Source organism: Tenrec ecaudatus, chromosome 1 (assembly GCF_050624435.1).
Source record: "Tenrec ecaudatus isolate mTenEca1 chromosome 1, mTenEca1.hap1, whole genome shotgun sequence".
Classification (NCBI taxonomy): domain Eukaryota; kingdom Metazoa; phylum Chordata; class Mammalia; order Afrosoricida; family Tenrecidae; genus Tenrec; species Tenrec ecaudatus.
In genome coordinates, this window is record NC_134530.1 from 142,686,157 (window position 1) to 142,698,411 (window position 12,255).

Consider the following 12,255-nt stretch of genomic DNA (forward strand, 5'->3'; position numbering starts at 1 on the left):
GAAGCCACATGGAGACCCCTGCCAATGCTGAGATGCTTACACCACCACTGGATCCAAAGACTTTCTACCCAGTGACCTGTGATCATCCTGCACTCAGGGTCATTGCATGTGTTTCGTGAGTCTGAAGAGGACTTCATAGATCAGAATCGGACATATGGGTTAATATCAGACTTATGGGCTTGTACTAGCCTGGGATGCTTTCTTTTTTTGTTTGTTTAATCATTTTCTTTGGAGCTCATACAACTTTTGTCACAATCCATACATCCATCCATTGTGTCAAGCACATTTGTACATTCGTTGCCATCATCATTCGCAATATATTTTCTTTTTGCTTGAGCCCTTGGTATAAGCTTTCTTGATGTATGATTACCCTATATATAAAACTCTCTCTTATACACATGTTTCTCTAGTCTACCTGGACTAACACAACAACAAATGCTGGAGAAGTCATAGAGAGAATGGAGCTCATATACACTGTTGGTGGACTTGTAAATACATACAGCCACAATGGGAAACAATATAATGATACTTAAAGTAACTAGGAATTTAAATCCCATATGATACATCAATGCCACATTAGGTATAGATCCCAAAGAATAAGAGACACGGAGGAGATGTATGGTTATGGCTGCACAGTTCACAAACGCAGGAAACTGAAAGCAGTCAAATGCACAACAGCAGAAGAATGGATAAAAAATCTATGGTACACAAGGCGACCCTGGTGTTTGCGGGACAGGCAGGAGCCTCCAAGGAGACAGGGGGGTGGGAAGAGGCTGGCAGGCCATCCCCTGCTCGCCCGCACCACCCTCCTTTGGGACCTGATCCTGGGCATGCGGGGCACAGCGACCTTACTGTTGAACCTGGGTGCCTACCTGAGGCAGTTGGCCAGTACGTGCTCTGCAGCCTCTACCTGTATGCAGCACTGGTGCTAGAGTTGCTGGGCCTCGCCTCAGCCATACTGGAGCTACTCACCTACGTCTGGCTGCTTGCCAACCTGCCAGCCTACATGGGGCACAGCCTTGGCCACTGCCTGGCATGGCTGCATTTCCTACAGCTGGACGACAGATTCTCTCCAGATCTTGCCTTCGTGAGGAAGCGTTAGTGTTTGAATTTTGCCTAAGGAAACATACTCACTGCCACTAAATCAATGCCCACTCATAGTTACCCTGTAGAACAGGTTAGAGGTGCCTGTGTGTGCAGAGGCTCCAGCAGGGGCTGTTGGTGTGGCCACAGGAGATCCCCCACTGACTTTGATCTGGCCTATGCCTACTTCTTCTCCCTGGACATCAGCGTGCTATGGCTCTTTGAGACCTTCCTGGAAACGCCGCTGCAGCCATTGTACATTGTGCTGCAGGATGACCAGATCAAGTGCTATCAGTGGATTGGCATCTGCACGTCCTTCTTGGGAATCTTGTGGGTGTTGTTGTACTATCAGTGGGTCCCGGGCACCTTGCCTGCCTTCTGAACCCCCTCATGGGGCCAGGTTCTTCTGTGATCTACTTCTTGTGGAATCTACTGCTGTTGTGGCCCTGAGTCCTGGCCATGGCCCTCTTCTCAGTTCCCCCGATACATGGCCTTGCACTTCCTCTGCCTGTGGCTGCTGCTGCTGCTCTGGGTCTGACTCAGGGCACAGACTTTATGGCAGACCCCATCTCCAAGTAGCTCTACCAGGCAATGGCCACCGCCCTCTATTTCTCCTGGTTCCGCGTGGTTAGAAGGGTGCATGCAGGCTGGGCCACCATCCACCTGATGATCCTCATGAGTGACAGTAACCTCCTGGTGGGAACCTGGTTAGCTCACAACACTTGGCTGCCCCATGGGAACCCCTTGGAGATGCTGTTTTCTGAGAGTGGGGTCCGCTTCTTGCTGGGCCTGGTGCTGAAGCTCGTTACTACCACTGGCTGCGCCCTACTAGCTTGACAGTGTGGACTGGTCCTCAACCTCCTTCCCCCTGAAACATGCCAGCTGCCACAGAACAGGCACATAGCTAACTTGGCTCAGAACTTTTCACCAAAGGCTACGAATGATTCGGCTTCCTTTGTGAACAGAGAGGTGAATATGTTGTGGTGTTTGTTTGTTTTTTTGAGGTAGGATTTGGTTCTGATGGGGCCATATGGACAGTGAACTAATTGAAAGAAAGCAGAAGATAAGCTAATGGGCTGCAGGCCTTAGTCCATACAGCCAGAGCTCCAATCCTGCTCTGTTCTAGGTTCTGAAAACGTTTGAATGAGACCAAGGCCTGGCGTCAAGGAGTTCACAGTATGAGCGAGATAGGATGGGCTAAGGAGTCCTCAGCAGCCCAGAGGGTTAAGTGCTCACCTACTGATAGAAAGATGGACTGGGTCCTGGAGTGCCAGTGGGCCCCATTACATACAAGACACTGGGAGAAGAAAGAAAAGATTCCTTTGTCTTCCTCACCAGCCTGTGTAACAGGTGGGCCTTGGGTATTTCTATACTGGCCACATCCCCACCCCCACCCTAGCTACTTCCCAAATAGTAAAGATGCTGTTATATCCACTTGGGCCTCCTCTCCCAGACTAGAAGGCCCAGGACTTGCAGGGTATGCGTTCTAGGCTTCTGTCTCCCCATCCTCACCTATTCATCCAACACCTTCAACCCATGTTTATTGAGAGCCTCTCTGGGCCAGGAACACCCTTCTAGACTTGGAACCTGGAGCAAAGTCAGGTGCCACTCTGACTTCAACTCTACTCTTACTACATCCCAGGATGACCCAGGGATGCCAACTCTGAGTGGTCCCTGTCAGCCCCTCCAGAGCCATAGTGCAGTTCACTCAGCCTCTGCCCCTGACGGACTGCCTTTCAACCAAGTGCCTTGTGAACCTGGGGTCTGGGTCATGACTCAGATCCAGGAATAGCTCCTACTTCAGAGTCCTGGTGCCACAGAGACAATGTCTACACCTAATCTGTGTTGTTTCTGCTTCACAACATTACTAACTTTATTGTTTCCAGCCTGTGTGATCACGAGGTGTCAGTAGGATCAAAAAACAAAAATCATATCATTGTGAATGAGAAGGAGTAGGGAGTGGACACCCAAAGCCCATCTGGAGGCAACTGGACATCCCTTTACAGAAGGGTCACAGGGAGGAGATGAGCCAGTCAGGGAGCAGTATACCACCAATGAAACAAACAACGTTCCTCTACTTCTTTAATGCTTCCTCCCCCTACTGTCATGATCCCTATTCTACCTTACAAATATAGCTAGACCAGAACACGTGCACAGGTACAGATAGAGGTGGAAACAGGGAATCCAGGACAGATAAACCCCTCAGGAACAATAATAAGAGTAACAATACCAGGAAGGGAAGGGAAAGGTGGGAGGAGAGAGGGGGAACCAATCACAATGATCTACATATAACCCCCTCCCTGAGGGACAGACAACAGAAAAGGGAGACATCGGCCAGTATAAGACATGAAAAAACAATAATTTATAAATTATCTAGGGTTTGTGAGGGAAGGAGGGGGAAAATGTGGAGCTGATACCAAGGGCTCAAGTAGAAAGCATATGTTTTGAGAATGATGATGGCAACAAATGTGCAAATGTGCTTGACACAACGGATGGATGGATGGATTGTGATAAGAGTTGTATGAACCCCCAATAAAATGATTTTTTTTAACTCATGAAATTTTTTAAAAAAACCGAAGCTATGGTACATACACACAATGTAATATTATGCATTCCTAAAAAAACAGTGATAAAAGCATGAAACATATCACATGGAAAGACCTGTAACCATTATGCTGAGTGACTTTAGTGAATTGCAAAAAGACAAATATTGTATGAGTTCAGGAATATAGGGAGAAATGCCAATTAAATACATTTTTGAGACCAATATCCAAACAAAGGGGTAGAAATGTACCTACCAGCTATGAACCATACACCATCCCTACTTAGGTGCACTTTATAAGACCTACCTCAAAAGAGGAGACCTCAAATCAATGGTGGTCACTCCTTCAAGAAGGAGGAGAAGGAACAAGACCATCCACTTGATGCTATACATCATTAATACCAGACTAAAACAAATCAACAGGTCCCCTGCAGGAATGAGAAGATAACCTTAATGGAAAATCAACTTATGACCAGGTGAAGGGATCATGTACATTTCAGAGACATTGATATTTCTTTTTGTGTGTGTGGTGGGTAAATAGGGAGGAGCCACTTCGCATCGGGAAGGGATGATGAACAATGATTTTAGGGAACCTAAGGGGAGAATAAACCTGGTTCTATGTTCCTGAGTAAACACTTTGAGTAAGTTTCTACCCAACCCTGGACTGGACAAAGCACTATGATGATCTTAGATGCTGGATTTACAGGGAACATGGCATCCTCCATGGGTCACACCTGAAGGACTCAACATAGATGCCTGACTGAACAAACTGAGACCTACCTCAAAACTACCTGTAACCCTTAGACTTAGGCATGAAATTCCCTGATGAGAGAGGAAGCAAACGGTGACCATCACAAGACTGTGGAAATGGCAGTTGTTAGACCTTGGCATCCAATAAAAGGGGAAACAGAACCCCCATATACTTAGTATTCCAATTCTCCCCTTGCATTAATATGACAGATATTAATCTAAGAAGCAAGGATCTGTCCTAGTAAGAAATGTTACAGTAAATTTTCCCCTAGCACCAACCTCCATGCTAAATGTTAACAGAGCTCAATCAATAGGAAATCAACCTGTACAAAGCAACAATTCATAGATTAGAGCTCACAGTTGGTCTATACTCACATAAACTCATAATAACAGTACTTTAATTATACACCATTGGATCAATTATTTATGTTATTGGTTGGACTTCTGACAAGATGGCAACCAGGTAGGCAGCCTACACTGGAAGCTCCATGGAGATTGCTGAGTGGGGAGATCAGGAGACTCAGTAGGAGACCCAAGGTGCTTCTTTGAACTGAGAGCTGACTTTCACCCCATCTCTAGCACAGGATCCTGCAGCCAGGTACAAGGGCTGCCCAGTCTACACCGCCTGCGCTGCTGTGAATTCCACAGCAGCTACCACCCATGGGCATCTGCCCGAAACCCAGCAGTTATGCCCCAAGCTCACAAACTGCTGGGAGGAGGCTCTTGCAGTCTGTTTGACACCCCAAACAGCCCGGGCCCTCCTCCAAGACTGATATTATCTTGCCCTTCCCCCACTGTGACCAGCACTCTCCCAACACCTGTATGTGGAAATGCAGGAAGCTGACAGCAGTGACTGGGAGCCTCACCCCTGCCTGCCCACAGTGCCTCTTGTCACAGACAGACCCTTGCACTCCCACACCCAGGCCAGCACTTATTTTCAGACCACATACTGTTCATCTGTGGCAGGTTCCCACAGTATCAAACAGACTCCTATAGAAGCCTGAGCTGTGCTTGAATGCAACACAGTCTGACCAGGAGGCATGACAACAGAGAGCACTACCCATCCCGCCTTCTGAACAATGGAATCCCGATAAGCTAGTGTGGGAGGGAAACCCAAGTGGGACAAAGTTATAGTCAAACCCCCCATGGCAGTTGGCTACTGGCAGCCTGAAGAAGCATTCCTACCAACCTCCCAAAGAGAGAGCCCAGGGATCTTTGACTGCCAGGAAAATGGCACCAAGCTCAACCAAAACAACAGACAGCAAGCTGCCTCAACAACCTCAAGGAGAAAACAGGAGAAACAAAATGCAATGTCAGAGAAAGTCCTGAACCTAACAACATTCATAGAAGTACCAGATGTTGATCTGCCACAGAAAGATATGTTCAGAATGCTGTTTGGAGTCATACAGGACATGTGGGAAGCAATACAGAAAAGGATGGAATGATATAGGAGATAACGAACATGCACCAAAGGGAAATACAAGAGTTAAGGGTCAAGGTAACAAAAGCAAATAACAAATTCACAGACCTCACCAACAGACTAGAAGAAGCATAGAACCATACCAGTGACCTCGAAGATAACCAGGCAGACTTCAACAAACAGGAAAGACAGTCAAACAAGATCATCAGCGAAGCTGAAGAAAACTGGAGAGCAATGTTTGATGCTGTGAAGAGGAATAACATCAGAATAACTGGACTGCCAGAATAAGACACAATGTAGAAGTCAATAGCAAAAATAGTAAGAGAATTCTTAGAAGAAAACTTCCCAAGCTTTATGAATGAAAATCAGGTAACCATTCAGGAACCCTAAAGGACACCAGCTAGACTAAATCCCAAGAAGGATTCAGCAAGGCATATAGTAGTTAAACTATCCAAGTGTGAGGAAATGTAGAAAATCATAAGAACAGTTTGGGGGTGGAGTGGGTGGGGGAAAGTAGTCTACAAAAGTACCCAAATAAGAAAATGCTCAGACCTATCAGTGGACACAATGAAAAAGAAGATATAGTGGAGTAACATATTTCAAAAGTTGAAAGAGAATGATGCAAACCCAAGAATACTCTACCCAGCCAAATGATATATCAAGATAGATGGAGAAGTAAGAGTCTTCCAAGACAAAGAAAAATTCAAAGAATACGTTTTTTTAAAAACCCAGTTCTACAAAATATTCTTGCCAACCCACTATAGGCAGAAGAATAACACTCATCGAACACAAATAAGAGACCACCACATAGAGCAACTCCACCCACAGATGAACACATCATAGCATTGGCTCAACAGTGAAAAGAAAGCAAGAATCAACCCCTCATACACATTCACAGCACATAAGAAGGGAGGTAGGAAACACCCAACACAACAGTACAAGATGGCATTACAGAGTTCACAGATGGATGTAATAATTCTGAATATCAGTGTACTGAACTCTCCCATTAAAATACAGACATGAGTGGGCTGGCTTAGAAAACACAACCCATCAATCTGCGGCCTACAAGAGACACATCTCAAGCTTACAGGGAGAAAAATCTTAGAATAAAAGGCTAGGGGAAAATATACCAAGCAAAAAAACAATTTTAAAAAACAGGGGTTGCAATCCTAATCTCTGACAAAACTGATATAATGATGCAAGCCATAACAAGAGATAAGGAGGGGCACTATATAATGCTGAAGGAAGTGGTAGATAAGAATCAATGAGCATAATAAATATATATGTGCCCAATGAGAGTTGTGTGGAATTTGCCAATCAAACAGTGCTAAAGATGAAAAAAGAAATCACAGGCTCAACAATCAGAATATGTGACTTTAACACATCACTCTCCAAGAAAGGTAGATCACAGAGAAAGAAGATTAACAAGGAAATGACAGAACTGAACTCTACAATTAGGCAGCTTGACCTAATAGATATCTTCAGAGTTCTGCACCTAAAGTAAAAAAAAAAAAAATTCACATTCTGCTTAAGTCGACGTATTACATACTTGAAGATAGATAACATGCTGGGACACAAATTGAACCTGTGTAAATTCAAGCACATACAGGTCACTGAGACTTCCCTCTCAGACCACTATGTCATAAGGCTGGAAATTAACAAAATGACCATTAAGAAAACAATTGGAGGATGAATAACTCTAGTGCAAAATGAGTGGGTATTGGTTCAGATCAGAAATGAAGTTAGGAAGTTTTTAGAAACCAACGAGAATGAGAATACAAAGTACCAAAACATTTGGGACACAACAAAAGCAGTTATCAGAGGAATTTTGATAGCAATATGAATGCACAAATGAAAAAGGAAGAGAGACTTATGATTGATATACTACAGACTAATCTCTCTAGTGAACATTGATGCAAAAATTCTCAACAAAATACGGGCCAATAGAATATAAAAGTATATGAAATACTTCAGCATGACAAAGTGGGATTCATTACAGGGATGCAGGAGTGGTTCAACATCTGAAAGTCTATCAGCATTATTCATCACGTTGACATAAAAAAGGATAAGAACCACATGATAATATCTATAGACCCAGAAAAAGCATCCAACACCTATTCATGTTGAAGACACTAAAAACAATATGGAAGGAAAATTCCTCAATAAAATACAAGTTATAAATGAAAAACCAACATAGTAGTCAATGGAGAAAAGACCAAAACAATCCCAGTGAAAAAGAGGACCAGACAAGGATGTCCTTTATCCCCCTTTTACTTAACATCATACTGGAGATCCTGGCTAACAACATAGGCAAAGGAAAGACATCATTCATCCTGGGAAAGAAGAAGTGAAACTATTGCTATTCGCAGGTGATATTATTTTATATCAATGATATTATTTTAAAAGCTCAAAAAAATCAGTGCTGGAATTAATAGGGTAATATAACAAAGTGGCAGGATACAAGATTAACAAACAAAAGTCTATCAAACTGCTGTACACATCAGAGGAGGCCACAAAAGAGGAGATCCAAAAGGCAGTACCGTTCATAATAGTCAAGCATAAATTGAAATATCTAGGGATATGCCTAACCAAGGAAACAAAATATTTACACAAGAAAAACTATAGAACATTATTACAAGAAACCAAGAGTGACCTTCACCAATGGAAAAATATCCCATGCTCATGGATTAGAAGACTTACTATAGTTAAGATGTCAGTCCTGCCCAAGACACTATATAAATTTAACACTATCCTGATACACATCCCAACATCTTTCTTCGAAGAATTGGAAAAACAGATTACCAACTTCCTATGGAGAGGGAAGAAGCCCAGAATTAGCAGAGAATTCCTCAAGAAAAAGGACAAAGTGGGAGGGCTTGTTTTACCTGACTTTAGCACCTATTATACAGTCACAGTGGTCAAAACAGCATGGTATAAGGACAGATATTCAGGTCAATGGAAAAGAACCAAAAACCCAGAAATGAAATCATTAATATATAGACAACTGATCTTTGAAAAGGGCCCCCAAAAAATATCAAATGGGAAGCAGATGTCCTCTTTAACAAGTGGTGTTGGAGAAAAAATGAATATCTACCTGCAGAAAAATGAAGCAAGGCCCTTACCTCACTCCATGCATAAGAACAAACTCAAGGTGGATAACGGACTTCGAAGTAAACCCCCAAGCTAGTAAGGCCAGTAATGAGGGAATTGGGACAAATCTAAGAACTTTGGTGCAGGGAATATAAAGGCTATCGGGAAGGACACAAACATAGAGGAAGCACAAATTGACAAGTGGAATATACTGAAGATAAAAACACTTGTGTACATTGAAAGTCTTCTCCAAGAGAGTAATAAGAGAGCCCACCGACTAGGAAAACATCTTGATCAATGACACATCAGACAACAGCCTACAATACTCTCCAATTTGCAACACTCTGCTAACCTACAATAAGAAAGGGGGGGAAAGCCCATTGAGGAGGTGAGCAAAAGACCTGAACAGAAGTTTCACAATGGTGGAAATCCAAATGGCCAATAAGCATATGAGAAAATGTTCCCCATCATTACCCATAAGGGAAATGCAAATTATAGCTATGTGATACCATCTAACGCCTTCAAAGGTAGCCCAATTTTAAAAATCAGAAAGCAACAAGTGTTGGAATGGGTGTGGTGAGATAGGGAATCTCATCCACTGTTGGTGGACCTGTAGGTGTGTGCAGGCATTATGGAAATCAATTTGGTGGTACTTAAAATAAATGACAATTGAGCTACCATATGACCCAGCAATCCTCCTACTGGGCATATACCCAGAAGAGGTAAGAAACAGACCAAGCCCAGACATCTGTGCTCCAATGTTCATCGAGGTGCAGTTCACAATCGCAGAGTTGGAAATAACCTAAATTTACATCAACGGATGAATGGATTAAAAATCTCTGGTACATACAATGGTGTACTACGCATCCCTAAAGAGCAGTAATGAATGCATGAGCCACCTCATCACATGGGAAGAGTTGGAGGAAGTTATGCTAAGCAAAGTAAGCCAAGCACAAAAGAACAAGCACAACATGAATCCACTGAAGCAAGCTTAAAAAGCACAGGGGCATAGAGGAAAAGCCACCAAATGCATCAATTCCCTGGGCGAGGTATAGGCACTCTGGCAGGGGTCAGACCCAACCCATGGATGCATACAGCAGCCAACTAAAAATGATGAGAAGAGGGAAAAAAATGTTTAAGAGGATGTGGGCGGTGTGAGAAAGGGCATTAACCCACCCACGGGGATGGTATTGTTTATGTAACCACAGGAAAGGAAGAGAGGGATCAGACCTCAACCTGGTGTACCAAGCCTTGGGGACAACAAACCAACATGAAGCAGTGAACTAACAGAAAGGTCTGCAGGGCCGGCCCTAATCCCAGCTACATCAACCCCAAAAAAATGCATTACAGGGGACAGCACTGAAGATACAGCCCAGGGAGAGGGGTGGGTCTGCCCAGACCACGTGGGAGCAAACAGAGAGAGAGAGAACCTCATCCTGACCCACCAAGCCCTGAGGACGACATTCCAGTTCCAGCTTGGACCAGCCAATGCACAGAGAGGACCATAGGGCCAGCCCCACTAGGAGACACGACATCCCCTCACTGACCCATAACACTACAGAAGATAGCACTGGAGACACAGTGCAGGGATTGTGTCCAATCTGACCTCTACACACACACACACACACACACACACACACACACACACTAGACTGAAACACAAAGAGAGTACAACAGAGCTGCAAGGGGAGCAAAGCAACGAAGTCCCCAAGGAATCCTGAAAATAGACTTCTGACTTTGGAGGCAGGACTTGGCACCTCATCAGACTCAATTGGAAAACACTCATAAGGGTCAGCAGACAGACCTGGAACTATTTATAGGCATTTCCCCCCTTCCCACCCACCCCCATATCTATCTATATAAAACAGGAAGGAAAACAATCCTGAGGAGCAAACAATAGTTCCAGGGGGACATGAAAGAGTGGGAGGTGGCAGAAAGGAAGAGGATATCCAGCAAACACAAGGACAAGGGAACAAGTGATCTAAAATCGATGGAGAGGAGGGCATACAATGTCTGGTGGGGTTTGATCAAGTGGAGTGTAGCCGAGAGGAGTTACTGAGTGTCGAATGAAGGTTGAGCATGGTAGTGGGACAAGAGGAAAATAAAAGGAAATAGAGGAAAGAACTAGGGGGCAAAAGTTATTTATAGAGGTATAAATATAAGTATGTGTATATGTAAATATATTAACATATAACAATAGGGATATAGATCTATGCATATATATTTATATGTTAAGTATCAAGGTAGCAGATGGGCATTTGGCCTCTACTCAAGTCCTCCCTCAATGCAAGAACACAGAGTGCCACTAACCTGGCACTCTGGGATGCTCATCTGCCCAACATGATCACTGAAGACAAAATGGGTGCATTATCAAATGTGATGAAGCAAAACGATGGCGCCCAGGTATTACAAGATATGGTGTCTGGGATCTTAAAGGTTTGAAGTTAAACAAGCAGGGAAGCAACAAAGCCCACATGGAAGAAACACACAAGCCTATGTGATCACAAAGTGTCAATGGGTTCAGGTATCAGGCATCAGAAGATCCAAAACAAACAGCCATATTGATGTGAACAAGGGGAGTTCTAGTTTTAAGTTTAACTAACTCACCCTTTTGATGGCTTTAAATTAGCAATTATTTATAGAGCATCATAGATGCTCAAATTATAAGAATACAGAGAAAGAAAAATCTTAACTTTAAATTAGAATGCAAATGCTATTTTGTATAGCTTCCAAGACAACTTAAAAGGGTATTAAATATGGTTTTCTTTTGTGAAGATCATATGGAATAAAAAATATTCATAATAATACATTTTAAAGTGCATTCAAATGAGTCATTTTGTTTTCTTGACGCTATTTTCATATTCATGTGTTTATACCTTGCTTGTTTACAAGTATTTTGAGATGGCTTACAGTAAAAATACTAAATATATTGTATGCACAAGATAAAATGTATGTTGCTCATTGCTAAGAAATACTACACTTTTCAAAGAGACTCAATAGACAGAGAAATTCGTTAACCTGGAAGTTACAGTAAAACTTTCATTAAATGTGGAATCTGAAGCATTTCACACTTAAGATTCAAAGCCTCATTATTACAAAGTGAGGGAAAATAACCCTTTTCAATTAGTCTCCCAGCTATTGTGAATGTTCATGTACTTGTTTTCATTTATGAGGTGTATAAAAATAGAGAAATTATCACAATTTGTGCACCATACACTTCACTGGAAAAAAAAACCCAATACAGATGTATCTTGGAGATGCTGTAGATTCAGTTCCAGACCATCCCCATAAAGGTAATATTGCAAGAAAGCAAGTCACATGACTTTTTTGGACCCAGTATATTTAAAATATAATTACACTATGCTCTAGC

The 12,255-nt window shown here is 42.9% G+C and overlaps 1 pseudogene; it reads left to right on the forward strand.

Moving 5' to 3' along the window:
- The first annotated feature begins 614 nt into the window (after nucleotides 1–614).
- Nucleotides 615–2,230, forward strand: LOC142429190 (XK-related protein 8 pseudogene; annotated as a pseudogene).
- The last annotated feature ends 10,025 nt before the right edge of the window (nucleotides 2,231–12,255 follow it).